The 23301-nt window shown below is 39.8% G+C and overlaps 2 long non-coding RNA genes across 3 annotated transcripts in view; both read left to right on the top strand.

Moving 5' to 3' along the window:
- The window catches only part of LOC110187613 (uncharacterized), a 157340-nt gene that overhangs the window by 84668 nt on the left and 49371 nt on the right, over positions 1-23301 (top strand). The gene's annotated exons all lie outside the window — the stretch shown is intronic.
- Positions 21491-22185, top strand: LOC147643072 (uncharacterized). Its single transcript, XR_015272528.1, has 2 exons — positions 21491-21633; positions 22132-22185. It is a non-coding gene; the product is annotated as an uncharacterized LOC147643072 (long non-coding RNA).

Genomic DNA, 23301 nt, shown 5'->3' with positions numbered 1-23301 from the left:
CGTGGAATCTACAACTTTTGTATCTACCAAACCCATTTTAAATATTGTATCTATTTGTCTTTTTTCAATTTCAATTTTTTTTTCATTTGAGTCATATTTTGTAATGTTATATAATTTTTCTGGGAAGTAATAGTCAGAATCATTTATTTGATCTGTTTTACTTATGCTATTACTTCTCATTAAAAAGGAAATTAAAAAAATCTTAGTGTTTCTCTAACATCTTTTTCCTACCTACTATTTGTACAGCTATACGGGCCATACTTACACACAAGAAGTTCCGCTCAATTTTTTAGAATATTATATTCTAAAAAAAAATATGCATCGTAGTGCAATCAAAATAAATATGCTAAAAATATGTAAACACTGCAACAAAGTGTTACAGTGTGCACCCTTTAAGTACTCTCGGTACAGTAGGTATTCAATATATGTGCATACTACACAATATTGGCTTCGTCCATTATTGTTGTAATTGGAACCGTTGTAGTTGTAATTGTTGTTACGACCACGAAAGCTACCTCTATTATTTCCATAATTTCCACGTCCGCGGTTTCCGCCTCGTTGTGGATAATTTTTGAAATATAGGACTGTGTTTTGCTGTCCAGTTGCTTCTGTGCAACTGTTTACGAATTTGGATATGGCATCATTCATGGTGTTCCAAGTGTCAGCCAGCATGATAAGTTTTACCTTATCAATTGCGCAATTCTTTTTCATTGCCTTAACTGCAGACTGTGTGGAATAACTTCTGGCTAACGCAAGTGGTAGGCCGTCCGTTATGTACGCACTTTCTAAAGTTTTTGTCATTTGCTCAACCTCTGATGTGTATTGGTTAGCAGTTTTGTTGCGTTGCTGTAAATTCATCAGTTTAGCTGATAATACTTCTACAGTTTCGCCTTTGACATTGCTCTTTAGGCCGGAAATGACTTCTGATATAGTTGTTACATTTCCGACTAAATTTCTGGCGACACCTTTTGGCTCTGTTTTTATTATTGAAATAGCTAATTGTTCGTGTTCGCCTTTTATTGATTCTATAATCTCCAATGCATCGAGAAAACTTGTTAAATTTTCAGCTTTACCATCAAGTACTGATATAAGCTTTGATGCAGTGTTGATAAAATCAGTATTTGATTGTGCCATTGTAATAAATTTTTCTTCAACTATGCTCGAGCTATTATCTGAATCTGCAAAATTGTCCAATTCAGACATTAGAATAGCTGGGATAGTAAGATTATTTGTTTCTTCCTCTACCAAATCTTGTTGGTCAATAACTTTTTTTGACTCTGGTTTACCACCATTTGGTATTGAAATATCAAGTTTGAACCTTCCTCTAATAGATGTTAGATTGGATCTTAGTCTGATCAAAAACTTCGATACTTGAGACCAATGATCTTGATTTAACTTGTCTCTGTGTTCATATATTAGGACTCGAGCTTCATTAAAGCTCATAACTAATATTTCTACGTGTTTCTTGACCGTTGTTTTCTGTATTGGTCTATTTTGTGTTAGTGATTTATGTGATTTGTCAAATTCAGCTTTAATGTTTGATAGTTCTTTTAATAATTCATTCCATTCCATTTTATATTTTGGATGCTTATTATTTCTTAGAAACCACCATAACAATAGCTCTACCTAGAATTCGATGTTCATCTATTCTTGATCCCACTTGCACACCCGGAATGGTTGTTAGTACTATTCCTTTTCGGGTTGCGGTGCAGTGAAATAATGGAGACATGACAGTTATATGTGGCTACGTAAAGGGTTTCTAGCTCGTACACACTAACAGGGGTTACAGATACTAACTGCTGAATTCTTCTACTGAAATCTGGGTCTCTTTCATGTGTCTTTCTTATGGTTCTTTCTGTATTCATATTTAAATATGCATACATACATATATATTTTGTTCCAAATTTTCTTTATTTTTCTAATCGTTACTTATTTAATGACATTTTATCATGTTTTGCTTTATTAAGAGTTGTTGTTTGTGTGCTTTGTTTTTTTTTAGTAGGCTAATGATGGGGACATCTGTGGGGTGATCAACAAATACAGACTTCAAATCATCTTGATTAAAAATTGCTGGGTTTATGATGTTAGCTTTTGAAGGCATTACGTTTTGAATCTCGGTTATTAGTATTCTATTTCTTGCCAAAAGTAGCTCGTATAGGTCAGAAGTCTCAACTATATTGTTTTGTTTTGCCTTGATAATTTTATTAACGGCCTCTGTTCATACATTAATTTTATTCTGCGTCTGCGTATTTATTATAGCCTGCCGGTTATCGGTATCGAAGTCTAACAATGTTTTCATATGAGACTGTGGGAATAAATCGGACAACCTAGTAGTTTCTTCTACTATAACAGAAAATTCGGACAAATTACTTGAATGTCGAAGCAAGTTTCTATGTTCCCATACCAACGCAATTCCGTCCGTAATTGGGATATACTGAGCATGCGAATAATCCGTCACTCTAGCATTAACTATAGTTAACGTTGTCAATAAAATTCCCGCGATCCTGTAAGAAGGCGAAAGGTTACATCTACTGTGTATAAAATGGAGTAAGTAAGCTAAGGTGTAGTATGTGTGGAAATAAAGTAAAAAAGTTAAAAGTTAGTTGAGGGGTATATTTATCTAAGGTTGTCCTTGTGGACCACCATCCCTCTAATAAGGACAGACGTTCCCATGTCTGCTTGTACACGCTCTTCTGTGTACAGTGCGGTTAGTTTATTTCCTAACCTTTTGTTATTTTTGAGATATACTTTTTCTCCTATCTCAAAAATTCTGTTTTGTCTTGTAGGGTTCCACCTATCTAGATTGGCCTGTTGTGCCTTTTCAATATTACTTATTATTGCCAATTTCTGTTCTGCATTGGCTGAGTGCAAGGTGGGTGACAGCCTTGTCACTGAGTGTATCGTCATAATAAGCTCAACGGTATCGTCAATCTTTTGGTCTATTCTCGTGCACCTAGCTATTTCAGTTAGGGTACTGTGGAATCGCTCCACTTGCCCGTTTGAGCTGCTGTGTAGAGGGGGAGCATTCACAATGTCAATGTTATATTGATTTTTCAATAATGAAGTTATAGTCTCCGAATTAAAAGACGCCTCATTATCACAATATATTGTTTTAATGTTTGGGAAAAAATTAATTAGTTGTAATATGGGGCCGCGTACATTGACTATGGCCCTAGAAGGTAATGGCTGTACTACAGCGAATTTTGAAAACTTATCTACGCAGGTTAAAAAAAAAACCTCTTATCCGTAGAGTATATGTCTATATGCAGCATTTCGCCAGCATATAAGGGGGTTGGTGTGATACCTAACTCTTGCTTCTTGGGGTGTCTATTGTACTTCCCCTTGGTGCATGTCTTGCAGTTTAGAACCACTTCGTTGGTGAGTTTTGACATATTTGGAAAGTAGTAGTCCTGAAGAACTTGTTTAACATTTTCCTGGGCTGCCCTATGAGCGCGGTTGTGTTCGCAGATAATTACTTCTTTTTGTTCATTTACATCCGTGATGTCATTCACGAATTTTTTGCAATGCCAAAACTTGGTTGCCGGGAATTCGGCCACCAGGGCATGTTGGATGCATGCTAGGTCGCAGTAAATGGCGTTAACAACATCTACGTTTACTACCTCTTTGACTAATCCGAACAGCGAGTCCTTGTCATTGAATTGTATTATGTGTCGGTTTTTAGTCCCAAAAACTATGAAGTGTCGCCGTAAAGGCTGCTCTGCTTCCTCCAGGATTATTTGGTTCCTGTAGCAGTTCAGGGGGTTAACGGTGGATTCGACCGTGTAGGTCAAGGACAGTTCACTGTGAATAGTGGCTACATCAGATTGGGGATCGTTTTGTATAGCGTTTATGTTTTGCCGCGACAGAGCGTAAGCCACAAAATGTTCCTTTCCGGGTTTGTAAAATACTTTGGCGTTATGTTCTTCGATGAAAGCTTTCCATCGTTTAATTTTGGCATTTGTATTTCGCTCGGATACGGCGAAAGTAAGAGGTTGATGGTCCGTAAAAATCCGGATCTCTTTTGTGCCGTATAGGTAATTTTGTGATTTTCCTACAGCCCAAACAATTGCCAATAATTCTCTTTCGTTGGTCCCGTAATTGAGCTCGCAGTCTTTCAACGTGCGAGATATCATTGTGATTGGCCTGCCTTTTTGGGACAGTACCGCACCGATACCGCTTGCTAAGGCATCGGTGGTCAAATCAAAGAGAAGTTTGAAGTCTGGATACGTTAGTATCACATCTTCTGATGTCAAAATGTCTCGCAGGCGCTCGAACGCTCTGCGTTGGGTCTCATCAAATTCAAAAGCGACCTTTTTTGACATGTGTTTGTTCACAGTGCCATTCTCTCCCTTAAGTATGGAGGTGAGTGGTCTAGCTATGGTAGCGAAGTCTTTGACAAAACTTCTGTAGTAGCTGGCCAATCCTAGGAAAGACCTGAGACTGAACAAATTTTTTGGTTCAGTGTACTCTTGGATGGTTTTTATCTTCTCCGGGACTGTTTTGGCTCCGGTTGAAGTGACGAATAAACCTAAAAATTCAACACTTTCTTTGAAGAATTTTGTGTTTTAGGACTGTGTCAATGTTTATAACTTGGTCAGAAGCATTTTCGGAGAAAATTTTCACGTCGTCTACATAGACGTAACAAAGTTTCCCGATGTGTTCACATAGTGCGTCGTCAATCGCCCTTTGAAAGATACTTCCCGCATTTTTCAATCGAAAGGGTAGACGGCAAAATGCATGCTTTCCTCCGTTTATGGAGAAACCAGGTTTTTCACGGTCTTTTTCAGCCAGATAAATCTAGTGGTACCTCGATTTTAAGTCTAGGGTAGTAAAAAATTTTGCCTAGGTTCGCTAGAATCATAGGAATACTCGACATAGGGTAACGGTCGGCGAAGGTTCGTTTATTCAGTTTCCTAAAATATATCACCAGCCGTTTTTTCTTGTTGCCATCTGCATCACGTTACTTTTTGTCGGCAATCCATGTTGGGCTGTTAAATGGCGACCTAGAAGATCGGATAATGCCATCCTTTAACAGCTGTTAACGAAATCTACAGCTTCCATGGGGTAAGGATGTTGCTTGGAATATACGGGTTCGTTAGTCTCCGTACGAATTGCGGCAACGATCGAGGTATTAAAAGGTAGCGCCTCGTTAGAGTGCGAAAACACTTGTTCTCTACTAAGGATCATTTTTTTAAATGCAGCTTTCACCGAATTTGGGACTAATAAGACATCGATATTTGGGAAGTTCACGTTATCGCATTCGTGGTATTTCAGCTGTTCAGATATGTTTCCATACCTTATAACGCGTAAATCTAATGCTGCTCCGGCCTGGGTTAGTAAGGCGAATACTATTATGGCATCAAAAGAGTTAATGGTATCAAGTAAAAAAAATTGAGCCTTTAGGCCGAATATGTGCATAAATCACTTCTCTTTTATATTACTGGGGCGATGAATGGAACTCACAGTGAATGGGGAGTCGACAAGCATAATGTTCTTCAGCTCCTTTAGTGGCTTTACATAACTCTTTGCCGCTCCAGTGTCTATGAGAATTTTTATAGTTCTCCCCGCCAGTCCTCGCTCAATGAAGGGCAAGCGGGACCTTCCTCTAAAAAATTGACGAGGTCGTTACCGTCAAATGAGTCACTGTCATCATCAATTGCCTTTAATGCGGCTGCGACCGCGTTTTCATAATATTGAGTTTCTTCCGCGTTTGCGGTTTGCTCAACGTTGTTAACCCGCTGGCGCCTTTGGCCAGTCATTTTCTCCGAAGAGTTTGGCTTTTTTGGGCCCTGGTAATTTTTGTATTTAGAGTTGTGTCCCTGTCTAAAATTCGTAGTATGTCGGAATTTGGAAGATGATGGATCACAATGTCCATAGGTTCCGGGGACTGATTTTGTTTACCCTGATCTACCCAGTTGTCCTGTTTACGCCATGAATCGTTGTTTTGATACTTGTTTGGCTTTTTGAAAAAATTGAGTTTTTTTCAGGTCCGCGGTCGGTACCGTAATTTTTCCCTTGTTTCTCGGACGCTCGTTGTTGGCCCTTGTGAAAATCAGTATTCTGATTTCTTTGCTCAGCTACCTTGGCATATGTGGCCACGAACATACTTCGTTCAATACTGGCCTCTGCCTCTCTAGCTAATGCCAGTGCTGCTGGCAGGTATTTTGGCTGTGCTGGAAACACAACAGCACCTTAGTGATTTTTTTAGAACGAAAATTAATATGTGTAGGGCGTCAGCCCTAACTTCTGTTTTGAGTAATGAAGCCCTTTCATCGTCATATGTCATGACAATTTTGTTCGTAACGAGGGTCAATAGTCGTTCGGCTTGTAACGGCTTGGTAATGCGCGGAACTGCCCTGATAAGGTTCGAATAATTCGTAGGCATCGGTGGCGAATTGCCTCCATGCTACCTACTCATCTTGCACACCAGTTAAATCTGGAATTGACTTCACTATGTGGAATGGTATATCGCACTGTGGTGCTCCCGGCTCTCAAGCTACCCTCCGGTAAGATTCTACCTCTGGCGCTTCTATATTCAAACTCTGAAGCTGTTTATTAACGGCACTGATCTGACCCGCGAATTCGGCTCTGAGCCTCAATTCTTGATTAGTTAATGCGGCCTGAATTAACGCCTCTATTTGTGCCGCGTTTATGGTTTCTGTGTTATTTTGTTGTTGTGCCCGTGCTGGTTGATGTCTACGGGGCTCTCGGCTTAATTCTTCTTCACTATCACTGTAAAATTCGCGTTTATTTTCCCTGTATGGGCCTGGAAAACTCATAAGGCCAAGGCCATAGGTCCACACTTAGCCACCGTGGCTAGTTCCGAAAAAGAGGGTGATAACGTAATTTCCACCGTGATTTGCTGTTCTGATGGATGAGCCGGCCGGTTGCCGCTGGCTCTCTTCTCTCCTATTTTAGGAAGACTATGTTGGGAGTAACTGACTCCGTTGCTGACGGCCCTTAAGGCACGATAACCAATTTCAATTAATATAATAAATGTTGACGGCCAATGCCGGAGTTTTATATTCAAGTAAATGCTCTTCATTGAATATCCAAATTAAAACTGATAACATATATGAGTTTACGTAAGCTATGCGCGGCCGGCAAGCCGACCGCTCGTGCAGTAAAGTGCTGACACTAGCAAAATCAACATAACTCACCATACTGTGCACCAATAAGAACCAGGCACGGCCCCTAAAGATGTTTATGCTGATTTTGCAACTACACACTAGGGTGATCTAATTATCACCCCAGATCTGTATCGACTTATGATTACCCTTAACCGTGTTAACATATCGACTTATGATTACTCCTTAACAGTGTTAACATGTATACCGCGTATCTAAACAGCGATCTGAGTGAGACGGTCTACATGAAGCAGCCGGAAGGGTACTCACATGAAACGAATCATGATAAGGTATTGCTGCTGAAGAAAGCAATATACGGTTTGAAGCAGTCGGGAAGGGCCAGGAATGAGAAGCTGAATGGCGTATTGGTAAATATGGGATTCGTTGCCTGCGACAACGAGCCATGTTTGTACAAACAGTGTGGAGAAGGTAATCTTGCACTAAACCTTGTATATTTTGACGATATACTTATAGCTTGCCAATCGCACAAGGATCTGCTGAAAATCAAAAGCAGCATCTCACAGTCATTCAAGTGCGTTGACAAAGGTAAGCTGAACCATTTCCTGGGCATGGAAATCGAACGAGACGGCGATCTTCGAGCGAATATTTTGGGACATACGCAATATATCAAGGACTTATTGCATACCCATGGGAGCGAGTTTTGCAACTTTTGGATCCTGGTTTCCAAGTATATTGCACAAGCCCTCAGTGCAAAATGGTGTATCCTTCGTTTTATCAGTCTGCTGTAGAAGAGCTTATGTGGCTAGCTCTTACAAGGCCAGAAATATTGCATTTGGTGTCAAAATTGGCACAATTTCCATTTTGACTGAATTTATTATTGTAAAGTACTGTAGTGTAGCAACTTATACAATAGTGAGCGAATTGGCACAATGAAACCAAAACCCGCATGCTGAACACATGGCTGGCATAAAGCACATCTTTAGGTACCTCTCATCCATGACATGAAACAACACTATCGGCAATGTTGTCAGCCATTCTGTGGATACGTGGATGCAGATTTGGCAGGCGATAGGCTTGACAGGAAGTTTATACTTGCTACATCTACCTGTTAGCGGATGGTCCGATTTCTTGGCGTTCGGAAAAGCAGCGAAGTGTGGCGTTAAGCAGTACCGAGGGACTTGTGTATCATATATTCTACTATCGGACTCGTGTGGAGTTGTGGTGTCCGATGACTGTATGGTTATCATTCGATGATGATTCATAGGTTTACATATGTGGAATAAGTAGGTCCTTAAGCAGATAATGTGGGATAAATCATGATGTTATTTTCCGGAATGATCTGATCATTTACAATTTGTTCCGGAATCGGTTGTTCTTCTTGTGTTTTCTTATATTTAACAATGAGTTCCTTAGGTATACTCTTAAATTTATAGATGACATACAAGATTAAACTTAGGATTGTAATGACAAAAGATGTATGATTTAAAAGACGCTGTAATATTTTACATAGGATTCAATTATTTCTTTTGTTTGAATGTATGCCAAAAGTTCTATTTTGGTTATGTTGTTAACAATATAAATTGACTATGTAAAATCTGCAAAGTTGTTTGAAATTATAAATTCATTTATTTGCACAGTACAATTCTTTATTTTAATAATGTTATTTCCTTGTATAGAAACTCTATTGTTGATGCAATTTTGAGTAACAAGTGTTTCTATAATATTCCAGATGACTAATTTGTTTGGTTCTACAAAATTGATTTGGAAATTTTTATGTGCTTTAGTGTATATTTGCATTCAGTAGGTACTTTTATAATAATTCCTACCAAATATTTGACGAAAATTGGTTTTCCTGTATGTGTGTTATAGACCTGATCTTCGCAAGTGTACAACTTATCAAATACAGATTCGGTAAGGATGTAATTGGACTGGTCAGGATATGGGACTATATTGAAAATTGGGACTTTCATTATTTCGCTAGGAACATGGGAAATAATTAAGATTTCATTTGTATCTGATTTATGGATGTTTTGATTTTTAGCATTTTCTTGGAATTTACTTGTTACAAATAATCGTGTTTAAGTAATTTCGGATTAAAATCGGATATCCTCAATATATTCAGTGAATTGTTGTAAATTGAAAATAAGCACTGCTACCTGTTGGTCTTTTTCCTTTTCTATTTTGAATTTGTTGATGATATCTATTCCGCTATTAATCGCATCTATAATCATATTCAAATCGTGATTCTGAACGGAGTTTTCTACCAAGCTATTGATTTTGCTTTATAAATCATCTCTGTCATCCTGATCTAGCATGCCGAATAAATATTTGTACGCTGCTCCTACAATATTTAACAGATCCGTTTGTTTCTAGAAATTATTCTCAAACCGATTATTTCCCTTTTTAGTTTTTTGACTAAGTAATCTATTTGGATTACATCGGGAAAATACTTCGCCTCATCCAATAAATTCTCAAACATTAGCATAGTCTTAGTTATGTTTATGCTTTAGTGATATTCGTAACTTGTGGGTATCTCCGAAACTCCTGTTTGAAATAATAGGTATCCATTTTTAGCATTTATTTTGTTTACTTCTATGCTACTGCCTTGGACTACGGTGATGAGAGTGATGATTGCCAGACATACAATCATAACGGGGAATACGGGGCATCTCTTAATTTTCTTCGATGGGTCTGGAATTATCGTATTTACTTTGGTTAGTCTTCTTTTGTTTCTTGAATTTTGATTTGTAATGTATGATTTGTCTGCCTCTATTTGTTTCCTCAAAGTGTTTATCGTCCACTTGTCTAATCTGACCTGTTTTCTTAAACGCGTTGGTCACCTTGCTTTTGACTAATGGGGATTGCCTATATTTTGTATCGACTTCATAACTATGTCTGTTTTTGTTTAGATGGTCAACTTTGCTAATTTTATTTTGATGTACTTCAAAATCGGGGCTTCCTGCGTATAGAAAAATATCTGCTGGAGTTCTTTTAGTGGTATTGTGCTTTGTTTTATGATTATAAACATATAGGATCGTTTCAAATTTTGTACATCGATCTTCAATATTTTGTTCGCTACCAATAATTCTGAGCTTCTCGTTTACTGTCTTATGAAACCCTTCAATGTCAGATACACCATTTTTACTTGTCGTAAGTTTTGCAATGCTATAAATTATTTAATTGTCCGGGCCGGCTGGCGGATCCTCCGCGGCAGGAGTAGAGCCGGTAGGTAATATATCCGTGAGGGGCTGGCAGTATGGTACTGCCGCTGGTTGAATATTGGTGACCACCAAGGTTGGCAGCCACTGGGGAGTCGGGTGGTCGCTTCGACTCCTTTGCTTCTTCCGAAGTATACGGTGGGAGGTACTTATCTCCGTTGTCACGGCTCTTACGGCACGATAACCAAATTCAATAATCAGAATAATGTAACGGCTAAGGCCGGAGTTTAATGATCGAGCTGGTGCTCTTTTTTTCAAATCCAAATTAAAACTAAACTTAAGATTGAACAAAAGCTCATGCATATCCGGCTGCCCGTGGCAGACCGCTGACCTTGCACATTTTGCAGAAGTCATACTAACGCTGTCAGCCAATCAAAAGGAGCCACGGCTCGGAATGGCAAAATGTGCTGGCTCAGCTCTAGGGCCAATAAACCCGACCTAATTTTAGGGTGGACCATGCATGAGGGAGAAGTATAATGATAATAATAATAATAATAAAAAGTGATTAATACTAGAGAATGATAAACATGATAAATGATTAATATTAATAAAGGAGATAAGAACTGGCCTGCTCAGCCTAAGCTGGGAGTTGGTTGTTAACTTATACACATAAACGCTGAATATTCATCCGCTTTTAATTGTTGCGGTTTTCCCATGTCATTAAATATCTTTATGAGGGCTCTCTTTGCTTCTTGCCAATCTCTACTTTTTACTTCAATTAGGGTAGAAAATTTCAAATAGATATCTATGCAAGATAGGAAGGTTTGATGCCCTGTTAGATAAAAATCAATCACGTATTTTTCTCTATCGTTTAGGATGTCAGGTGTCGTTTCAAATACAAGTTTCGTATTCCTATGTTTGGTTTTAGCTATGTATGTTGCAAACTAGACTTCTGCATGAATGTACTCATTTGCAGCTCAACAGTACTGTAGAGTAGTGTAGTGTTCTGAAAAATACTGCACTCATTTCTTACTGTACAGTATTCTCAGTAGGCCAGCAAAATATAGCACAACATTTTTAGTGTACCCACTCCGAGTGAGAGCAGTATATGGTTGTACTTTTCGTAAGTGAGTACTATGTTTGTCTCTTTTTAAACAGCTGTACAGCTAGCTAGTTTACTGTGTACAGCTGTGCAGATGAGTGCAGTATTTTTTTAATAAGTGCATGCACATGGATTGCAAAGAAAACGACGCTCGTGCAATGACTGTTCTACATATTAACAACTTAAAAAAAATCCTCACCAAATGAAAATTACATCGAAATATTTTAAAAAATTCAAACTTTCGCTTTTAGAATATTTAGATTCAATAGTCATAGAAAATTTTAAAAAATAGCACAATATTGCCCTGTTTTTGTTTCCACCCACTAACAAATTAACTAAATTCTCAGAATTAGAAAAGCAACAAAATTTTAATGACGTAGAAGAAATGATGAATAATATTCATATAAATAGCCAAAATGATGATATAGAAAAATTAATTAAACCAGAACAAATCTTAGATTATATATTTGCCGATTATTCGGAACCTGTTCAAAATACTAATATTTTGCAATATATTCAGGATGAACTTCAGACATATAAAAATATAAATAAAGCTTACAGTGAAGATTTTGATGTTCTGCAGTGGTGGTCAATTAATAAAGACCGTTTTCCTTTGCTGTGTCAAATTAGCTGCAAGATACTAGCAGCTCCCGCGAGCAGTGCAGCATCGGAAAGGGCATTTTCTGTTGCCAAGAATTTAATTTGCGAAAAGCGGTCTAAAATTGCCACCACTGAACACTTGGTTAATAAAATAATGTTTCTCCATTTTAATATTAATAATTTAAATATAAATTCTGTAATAACATAAAATAATTCAAGAATTATTATTTTCTAAATTTCTAATTTCTTTATTTTATAATAAATACATTTAAAACGAAAATACAAACCATTCTTTCTATGACATACATAAACACGAGAACTCTATATGTGTGTATGTACCGGTCATGAAGTTTCACTCACTGTACAGTAAGTCAACTGCAAATTATTTAGTTGTCCAAACCGGCTGGCGGATCCTCCGCGGCAGGGGTAGAGCCGGTGAGTAATATATCCGTGGGGGGGTGGCAGTATGGTACTGCCGCTGGTTGAATATTGGTGACCACCAAGGTTGGCAGCCACTGGGGAGTCGGGTGGTCGCTTCGACTCCTTTGCTTCTTCCGAAGTATACGGTGGGAGGTACTTATCTCCGTTGTCACGGCCCTTACGGCACGATAACCAAATTCAATAATCAGAATAATGTAACGGCTAAGGCCGGAGTTTTATGATCGAGCTGGTGCTCTTTTTTTCAAATCCAAATTAAAACTGACCTTAAGATTGAAAAAAAGCTCATGCATAGCCGGATGCCCGTGGCAGACCGCTGACCTTGCACATTTTGCAGAAGTCATACGATCGCTGTCAGCCAATAAGAGGGAGCCACGGCTCGGAATGGCACAATGTGCTGGCTCAGCTTTAGGGCCAATAAACCCGACCTCATTTTAGGGTGGACCATGCATGAGGGAATAGTATAATGATAATAATAATTAATACTAGATAATGATAAACATGATAAATGATTAATATTAATAAAGGAGATAAGAACTGGCCTGCTCAGCCTAAGCTGGGAGTTGGTTGTTAACTACTCCCCCCTTAAATTAGACGCCGTCCTCGGTGACAGCCAGTTCGTCGATGGATTTTTGTAATTGGGCTGCCTCTCGTTTGGGCCTGCAGTGTTGTTGGAGCAGGACTAAGCAGCATAGCGTGAGGCTGACGGCAACTCCTGCGGCGAACCAAATCCTCGGGGAACCTCCATTCGACACGTCATCTCGGAGCTCCTGCATTAAACGCAGGTTATGCTCATTTATCCGCTGTAGCAAAGGCAGACTCAGTATGTGATCGTGTCCCGTGATGTTAATTAAGGGGGAGGCCGCAATACCCGGGCTCAAAATCACTGCGTGGTTGAAGTTCAAATATACGGAGTCGTTGATCACCGCCTTTCTCTCAAAGGTGATGAGGTGGGTCCCTATTATGGTTGTTGAGGGACCGTCATCGATGGTAATCCTCGTCAGTTTCTCATTAACGATAATTACTCCGTCGTCCACAATTGTAAGGGGTTCCAGATTGCTGGGCCGCGTCCGGCATGTAGCCGCCCCGCCTGCATGTAACTGCCTGGCGCAGGTGTCGTGCGACGCTTTTTTGCAAAATGTGGCCAAGTTGGTAGAAGTGCAATCGGAGACTGCTAGGATTCCGTCATCACATTCCGCCACGATGTTGTTTTCTATTTGTAGCATAGTATGGTAGTGTGCGACAGCGAAAAGCAGGACTTTTTTACAAATACGCTTAACTCTAGGATACTGGACTATAACGTGGACAAGAACATTATTTTGAAGAATTTTAATCTTAGATACATCCATAAGGCTAACTATTGGGACCTCTGTGAGCTGTTCGTCAAAAATAGCCTTTAAGTCATTGTGATTGAAAGTGGTAGGATTGATGATATTATTTTTAGCAAGAGTGATGGTGATCATACAATTTTGGATTTCTGATATTAACATTCTATTCCTGGCAAGGAGTGTTTCATACCAATGGCCTGAGTCGACAAGCCCGTCCCTCTTCTCCCTGAGGATCTTGTTTACTGTGTCTGTGAGTAGGTTGATGTGCTTCTGTGTCTCTGTGTTAATTATAACCTGTCTATTATTAGCCTCGATAAGCGACGCTTGATTGGTGTTGATTCTACTTAAATCGTCCGCGTCGGGTGTACCCGCCACGACCTTAAGGACTGAGCCCAAAAAATCAAGGCTCCTGGCCATTCTATGGTGTATCTTAAGTTCCTCCAATAGGTTTTGAGCATGCTTAATGTCCACTTCCAGCAGCTTCTTCATATGGGACTGTGGGAACAGTTCCAGCATTCTGATTGTGGAGTCGATTATGATGGCAAACTCGGACAGATTTGTCGAGTGCCTGACCAGGCCGTACTGTTCCCATATTAAGACATTGCCATCTAGCACCGGGATGTATTTAGCGTGCGAGAAATCAGTGATTCTCGCGCTCGCGGTGGACAGCAGTATGATGGATATAATGGAGAGCCTGTGGGGATTTAGCAAAGATTGGGTTACCTAATGTTGTCCTTATGGACCACCCTCCCCTTAATGAGAACAGATGTTCCCAGATCTGCTTCTACGCGCTCTTCTGAATAAAGCGGTGTTAATTTATTCCCTAATCTTTTGTTGTTGCGAAGGTGTACTCTTTCGCCGACTTCGAAGACTCTGTTTTGTCTAGAAGGATTAACCCTGTCTAAGTTGGATTGTTGTGCTTTGTCAATCTTGGCTTTAATTGCCAGCTTCATCTCATCGCTGCTAGCGTGGATGACCTCTACCGGCCTAAACTCTGTGACCGAATGTAGCGACCTGTTGTATTCTATAGTAGACCTCAATATTAGTTCCACAGTGTCCTCAATTTTTATACCCTTGCAGGGTATTATAATTTCAGTCAGAAGTTTGCAACGCAGTGAAGGAGGCACCTCCGACTATATAAAGTATATATATTCTTGATCAGGATCAACAACCGAGTCGATCTAGCCATGTCCGTCTGTCCGTCTGTCCGTTTCTACGCAAACTAGTCTCTCAGTTTTGAAGCTATCTGAATGAAACTTTGCAATTAGTCTTCTATATACTCTCACTCGTATATATGTCGGAACGGGCCGGATCGGACGACTATATCATATAGCTGTCATAGGAATGATCGGAAAAGTTTTACAAAAAAAATTATAAAATTTTTAGTTTTCAACAAAATTTGATCAAATTTGAGATATAGCCATTTCATATTATTCTACAATTTTGCGTAAAATTTTATGAAAATCGGACTAATATATCATATAGCTCCCATAGGAACGATCGAGAAATTAATTCAATTAATAAGTATAACATTTTCAGTTTTCAACAGATTTTCATCAAATTTAAGATATAGCCGTTTTATATTATTCTACAATTTTGTGTAAAATTTTATGAAAATCGGACTAATATATCATATAGCTCCCATAGGAACGATCGAGAAATTAATACAATTAAATTTATAACTATTTTAGTTTTCAGCTGATTTTCATCAAATTTGAGGTATAGCCATTTTATATAAGTCTTAAATTTTGTGGCAAATTTCATAAAAATCGGACGACTATATCATATAGGTGCCATACAAACGATCGTTTGATGTAGAGGAAAAATGCAAATCTGTGAATGTAAAACTGCAAATATAATATGTATAGGTGAATGAAATGAAAGCAGGTATTACTTCATTGTTTTTTAACACAAATATATATAATTTATATTGTATGGATTCCTATTCATAGAAGTTCTATCTGCAAGGGTATATAAACTTCGGCGTGCCGAAGTTAGCTTCCTTTCTTGTTTTTTATCAATTTTGAGGCATCTGGCAATTTCCGCCAGGGTACTGTGAAGTCTCTCAACTTGGCCATTGGAGCTACTGTGCAGCGGTGGCGCATTGACAACGTCGATGCTGTATTGGTTTTTCAGCAATGATGTGATTGTCTCCGAGTTAAAGGAGGCCTCATTGTATATGGTCTTGGTGTTAGAGTAAAAATTTACTAACTGAAGAATAGGTGCTCGTACATCTATTATTGCCCTAGAAGTCAAAGGCTGTACGATAGCGAATTTGAAAAATTTATCAATGCAAGTTAAAAAAATTTTTTTGTTTGTTTGTTTTTTTTTTTTTTGAACCTGACAGCTACTTTTTTCGACATATTCTTGCTGACCGTCCCGTTTTCCCCCTTGAGGATGGCGGTTAGGGGTCTAGCAATAGACGCAAAATTGTTGTAATAGCTCGCCAGGCCTAGGAAGGACCTGAGGCTAAACAGATTTTTTGGTTCCGGGAACTCTTTTATTGCCCTAACCTTTTCTGGGTCTGTTTTTGTCCCTCCTCTGATGACAATGAACCCTAGGAACTCAACGCTCTCTTTAAAGAACTTTGTTTTTTCTCGTGCCACCCTCATGTTGGCATCGAGTAGGCGCTTAAGCACCGTGTCAATATGCTTGACATGTTCCGTTTCATTTTCGGAAAAGATGATAACATCGTCAACGTAGACGTAGCATATTTTGCCGATTTCTTCCCGCAGCACATCGTCGATGGCTCTTTGGAAGATACTCCCTGCGTTTTTTAGGCCGAAGGGTAGTCGGCAGAATTCGTACTTCCCACCATTAACTGAGAACGAGGTCTTCTCTCTGTCTCTCTATGCTCGGCATGGGATAGCGATCGGCGACTGTTCGCTCGTTCAGCTTCCTGAAGTCGATTACTAATCGCTTCTTTTTACTGCCATTATCATCAGTCCCTTTTTTGTCAACTACCTAGGCAGGGCTGTTGTATGGGGATCTGGACGGCCTGATTATGCCATTTTGCAGCAGCTCTTTGATTTCATTGTTTACAAAGTCTGCTGCCCCCATAGGATAGGGGTATAACTTGGATTAGACAGGCTCGTCACTCGTAGTTCGAATAGTAGCGATGACCGATGTGTTGAAGGTGAGCGCCTCGTTAGAGGTTGAAAACACCTTAATTCTTTTCAGAATAGTAGTTTTTTTGAATTCGGCTTTAGCCGAACTTGGCACCACTATGTCATCGATTTTTGTGAAGTTGACATTTTGACAGTCAAAAAATTTGAGCTTTTCGGTGACATTTGTGTATTTTATTACGCTGTTGCCTAGGTCCAATGCTACTCCTGCTCGCGTTAGCGAATCGAAGCCTATTATAGCATCGAACGTGCTCAATGTATCCAAGAGGAAAAATGGGACGTCTAGTCCAAAAATGCGCATTATGCACATTTGACATCACTGGAGCCGTGAATAGAGCTCACAGTAAAAGGGGTTACGACCGGCATTACGTTTCTTAGCTCCTTTACGGGCTTCACGCAATTTTTTGCCGCCCCGGTGTCGATAAGAATTTTTATTGATTTGCCAGCCAACTGTCGCTCGACGAACGGCAGTCGGGAACGCTCCCTAAAAAATGGAGGAGGTCGTAAAGCTCGGCGGAGTCGCTATCTTCCTCGATGGTGGCAACCTCAGCCTCAGCTGTGGCGGCATAATCTGTCACCTCCTGTTGGGGTTGGGCTATATTGTTGACGCGCTGGCGTCTTTGGCCTGATTGCCGCTGGGACGAGTTCTGCCTTTTGTAATTGTTGTTACTTTGAGGCTTTCCCCAGTTTGTTTCTTGTCTAAATTTAGCCGTTGAGGGGTCTACCTCCATGGGCTGAACTTTATTCTGGTCTAATGGTTCAGGATCCCTGCGCTTTGGCCAGGGATTGTCCTCATGAGATTTATTTTGGTTTTGTTTAGGGACAAAGTGCGGATTTTTATCCTCGCCTCTCCATTGCTTTCCCTGACCCTTACTATTGCGCCTGTTGCCCTCATTGAAATGGGACTTGTCTTCTATAATTTTCGCGTAGGATGCCGCGAACACACTTCTTTCAATGCTGTTCTCGGCCTCTCGCGCTAACGCTAGCGCAGACGGAAGGTCTTTGGGTTGTGCTGGCAGCACGAGTGACTTGAGTGGTCTTTTAAGCCCTGCAATGAATGCAATAAGGGCGTCATCCTTAACTTCCTTATTTAGGATAGTTGCTGTGTCCGAGTTATGTGACATGACTATTTTGTTAGTGACAAGTGTGAGTTTCCTCTCGACCTCATCATAGTATGCCATAAGGTCGGAGTCTCCTTGCCGAACCATTTCTAAATTTTGCCGTAGCACTCTCAAGGACGTTTTGTCCGCATATGTGCAATTTAGTCTGGCTATAATTGCATCGAAGTTTAGCACTGTATTGTGGGACGTGAGTAGTGACCGAGCGGGTCCGCAAATTTTGTTTTTAATTATGACCACGGCCTCGTAATGTGCCTCGCTGCCGTCGTATTTCTTGAATACTTCATAGGCATCCGATGCAGCCTGCCTCCACGAAACATACTCATCGTGGCTTCCACTGAACGTCGGCAGAGACTTTACTATGTCTAACTTGACATCGCATCTTACTGCAGGGTTTGGTACTACTCTTTTATAGACCTCCACCTGCGGCGCTTGCACTGACAGCGCGCTAACCTGTGTTCTAACCGCTTCTAATTCTGTGGCGAAATCGATTCTTAACCGCTCCTCCTGTTCGTTAAGAGCGGCGCTGACCGCATTTGCGACAAGCGCTTGGATCATTTCTGCATTCATTTCTGGTTGATCTGTGTCCCTAACTTCGGGGCGAAATCCTACTTGTTCGCTATCGTCGCTATCAATTTCCTGTTTTACTTCTTTATACTCCCAACTCATTGGCAGTTAAAGGGCGGGAGGTAGATACGAGGATTTGACGATTGGGTTCAATACAAAAGGTTTCAACGGGCCACTTTGGTGATGTAAAGCCGAAAAATTTAGCGAAAAATAATAAATCGTCACCTAAAACACAAAAATGTTGTATTAATTTGTCCAAGAACAAAACTAAATTACAGAACGGTGACAACAAGTATAGGTCAATTCGATTGGGTGTATTATTAGCACAGACACACTGGATAACTTTGGTACAAAATTCAATATAAGCACAGTGGGTAAATTTGTAGCAAAACACAAGGAGAAAAACGACTGGGACCTCTGAATGCGTATAGAGACCAACCTTAACAAAGAAATAAAATATTCCTTTGCATAATTAATTCATACAATTGTTGATTGCCTTGGCACCAGTGTGCGTTATTTGGGACGTATGGTTTCTTTTATTTACAATCGAACAAAATTAAATCAACACGCAGAACATGGAAGTATCTTGTTATTTAATATTTGAATAATTTACTCACATAAAAATCGCCAGTACGAGTGTACGTAACTAGAGTAATATGTTTTTTTTTTTAATTTTGCCACACACTCATAAAAATCTGGATTAGAAATCGATAATCGAGTCACTTTTTATGTATACGTAAAAAATTCCTATTGCTGGGCATAGGAAATTGTATGCACTGGTATTCGTGTGTTGTGTATGTGTAGACCTTGGCTATTGTCGGCGCTCAGCTACTTACATAATGTACAACTTCAGGGGTGGTATTCGAATATTAGTAATAATATTAATCCGTTGGGCGCCAATCATTTAGTTGTCCGAGCCGGCTGGCGGATCCTCTGCGGCAGAGGTAGAGCCGGTAGGTAATATATCCGTGGGGGGGTGGCAGTATGGTACTGCCGCTGGTTGAATACTGGTGACCACCAAGGTTGGCAGCCACTGGGGAGTCGGGTGGTCGCTTCGACTCCTTTGCTTCTTCCGAAGTATACGGTGGGAGGTACTTATCTCCGTTGTCACGGCCCTTACGGCACGATAACCAAATTCAATAATCAGAATAATGTAACGGCTAAGGCCGGAGTTTTATGATCGTGCTGGTGCTCTTTTTTTCAAATCCAAATTAAAACTGACCTTAAGATTGAAAAAAAGCTCATGCATAGCCGGATGCCCGTGGCAGACCGCGTACCTTGCACATTTTGCAGAAGTCATACTATCGCTGTCAGCCAATCAAAAGGAGCCACGGCTCGGAATGGCACAATGTGCTGGCTCAGCTCTAGGGCCAATAAGGCGGACCCAATTTAGGGTAGACCATGCATGAGGGAGAAGTGTATTGATAATAATAATAATAATAAGTGATTAATATTAGAGAATGATAAACATGATAAATGATTAATATTAACAAAGGAAATAAGAACTGGCCTGCTCAGTCTAAGCTGGGAGTTGGTTGTTAACTTGCACTCCAAAAAACTGTACAGTGCCTTGCTAATGTACACCAATTTCGATGAACTCGTCAACAGCTGTACAACTATGAAATGAGTGAGAACACTGTCAATCGAAACCGACAATACTACCCTAATCACTCACACCCAAATATACTGTGTAGAAAAAAAGTGTGCCCACTTTTAGACTGAGTGATTCATTTGCCGTTTTGGATGCATTCATGCAGGAGTCTATTGCAAACTTCGCATTCATTGATTATTCATTGAATGAGTTTCTGACTGTCAGGATAGTAATATTCTTCTCTAAACCAATTAATAGTTTTTTCTATACCAGAATGTAAAAGTTCCTTATGTTTCTTTAAGATTAAGTCTTCTTCTGCATATGTCAGAATATCAGTTAACTTTTGAGTACATCTTAACAATTTTGTGAAACAATAAGATCTTATAATTTTAATATATGTCCTTTGGAATATCAGAAAGTCGTCGTCATCTGGGAAGTAAAGAGTGCTTTTCTTTGTGCTCAAATATTCCTTGATGAGAGTTTTGGCTAACTCGATCGTCATTTCTTTATATGTGATTTTTATTTTTAATTTCCGAAAATAATGACTCGTGCTAACTGTGTCTGCTTCTCCTTTTTCTATCTCTATTTGCCTATAGAAATAGTTTAGGGGTCTTTCGGTAACGGAGATGTAGTTTAAGTTATCTTCAGCAGCACTATGCATTGTTGCATCCATGCTGTCCGCAATATCACCAACCATGGCTTCTTCTATTACTGTGCGGGAAAGAGCATCCGCTACATAATTTTCTTAGCCTGGAAGCCTTTTATGTTGTTAAGCCACACCAGTGGTTTATGATCGCTTAATATTTCAAACGGCCTTCCAAATAGATATGATCTCAAATATTTAGTTGCCCAAACTATAGCTAACAGTTCTTTTTTGATATTCGCATAATTTATTTCATGTTCATTTAGCGTTCTACTTGCATAACATACGGGCTTATGATTGTGTGTCAAAACAGCATCGAGTGCTATATTACTCGTGTCAGTTGTTAGGAAAAAGGGTTTTGAGAAATCAGGATAGATTAAAATCGGATCTGAAGTTATCAGTACCTTTTTATTTTTCAAATGACTCTATGTAATCTCTGCATTTGGTATCGATTACCGCTCATTTTTTCAACTTTAGGGTTATTGGCTTAACTACCTTAGCAAAGTTAGGAATGAATTAGCGATAGAACCCACTGTGTGGAGATTGGTCACTGTCCCCATGTGTAGATATATTTATTAGTAAAATCGATTAGCACGTCTGTACTCATAAGTAGTCAGTTGCAGAATAGTCTTTATCAAAATAATTTAGTGGACTTAGCCTAAGTACATAAAAATCGCATGCGACTGCGCTGCCGTTATATATATATATACATATTTATTATATATGTGGGATTCGAAATAGGCGGGTTTCCTTCGCGGCGTACTAGAAGCGGGTTAAGCTATCTGGCAACCCATAATTAGTTTCGATATTTAGATAATAACCGATAGTTTTAAGACCTAATAAAAAAGCTAAAAGTAAGAGAGTCGTCGTTAGAGGTGGAGAACTATCGATAGTCGTCGCCATCGATAGTGAGCGATTATTTTTCTCAAACCATCGATAGTGTCGATAGTACTATCGGTAGTGTTATGCTTTTTAATTTTTAGATGTAAAAAAAGCTATAAAATGAAATTCGAACAAAACTTTATTATATTTTTAGCTCTTTAAAAATAAAAAATTAATTAATTAATTTATTTTTTTGATTAGGGATTGTATAAAAAGTACATCGTCGAACTGTGTATTCGAGCGGAAAAGAAGTACAAAACTAATTCTTTTTTAAAAAGAGCATTAGGAGATTTTTACTTTCAGCTATACTTTAGCTTTTCACTATATTTTGGCGTTCCACTTTCAACTTTATTTTTTCTTTGTGATGTGATAAGCCGCGTGCAAAACTATCGATAGTGCAGGGCTGCCATCGATGGCGGTGCGATAGCGCCAAACCATCGATAGTGTCGATAGTGCCATCGATAGCTCTCCACCTCTAGTCGTCGTTTGAGAGAGCTAGTGAGAAGTTGAGAAAAGAAGACGCTGTGTGTGAAAACAAAAGAAAATGAACTTGTGATCCTAATCTAAGCACTTATGTTTAAACCAATCTTGTAAATAAATTATTGTATGTGAATTATTAAACTAAATTCCCCTACAATTTGGGGGCTCGTCCGGGAATTGGCCCAAACATTAAGTGCAAGACAATTAGAGAGTGGCGAAGTGCGTTTTACACACAAATACATATGAACAAAGATTGCGAATTGTGGTAAAATACCAAAAGCTGGAGGAAACGGCATGAGTACAGTTGCAGATTCCTAAGAAAACGACGGCGAAGAGCAGCATTTCTTGGCATGTGTGAGTGCATGTGAGACGAGCTGGAACACGTGCAGACAGACGCTTGTAGAAGTAGTGACTGCAGTCCAGGAGGCAGTGAGTCAAAGATCGTCAGAGCGGCAGTCGGAGATCCGGCCGGTCACGGTGAACTAATTTGCAAAGGCTGATCTGTGGAAGGCGTTGGGAGCAGCGTTAGGCAGAGGCGAGCGGAGCAAGTCAGGAGCGTGAGGCGGAGACTGGAAGAGCTGAGACAAGGTGACGAAATCTGGAGCAGGCTGGAGCAGACGGAGCAAGCAGGCTGGAGCAGGCGGAACAAGAGGACAAGCAGCAACGGTTACAATCTGGAGGGCACGAAGCCTCCATCAGTGGGCAAGCAAATCTTTGTGGCGAGGCAGTTGGCCAGGAGATCTGGGTAAGCAAGCAGTTTGGAGCAGGCGGATCTTCCTAAAAGAACTGAGGCGAGGTGACGAAATCTGGAGAGCAGATCTATATAGTAACCTCGATACGATAAGCAGTGCGATATAAGCAGTGCATCGAAATAGGTGCAAACCGGAACTGAAAACCATTTGGAATTGTCTGGCAAGCAGTCCAAGCAGATTTTACCATTAAGATAATATCAACCATTGTAAACAAAATTTCTCAAAATGCAGCTCGAGGAAATAATGTTAATGAGATGTAGCGATTTGCGCGCAAAGCTAGGAGAATTGCATTTAGCAACAACCGGTAGGAAGCGCGATTTACAAGATAGGCTTCTTGCTCATTTTGGCATTCAGGATGACGAAGAAACGATTCTGATGAGGTCGAATCTGTAGTTACCGCTCTCAATCGTAGCGTGCAGGAAAGACGTT

The sequence above is a fragment of the Drosophila serrata genome, unplaced genomic scaffold, assembly GCF_035046125.1.
Source record: "Drosophila serrata isolate PLE 108 unplaced genomic scaffold, ASM3504612v1 contig_293, whole genome shotgun sequence".
Taxonomy (NCBI): Eukaryota; Metazoa; Arthropoda; class Insecta; order Diptera; family Drosophilidae; genus Drosophila; species Drosophila serrata.
Note: the sequence above shows the minus strand (reverse complement) of the source record. Positions and strands in the feature narration are given on the sequence as shown.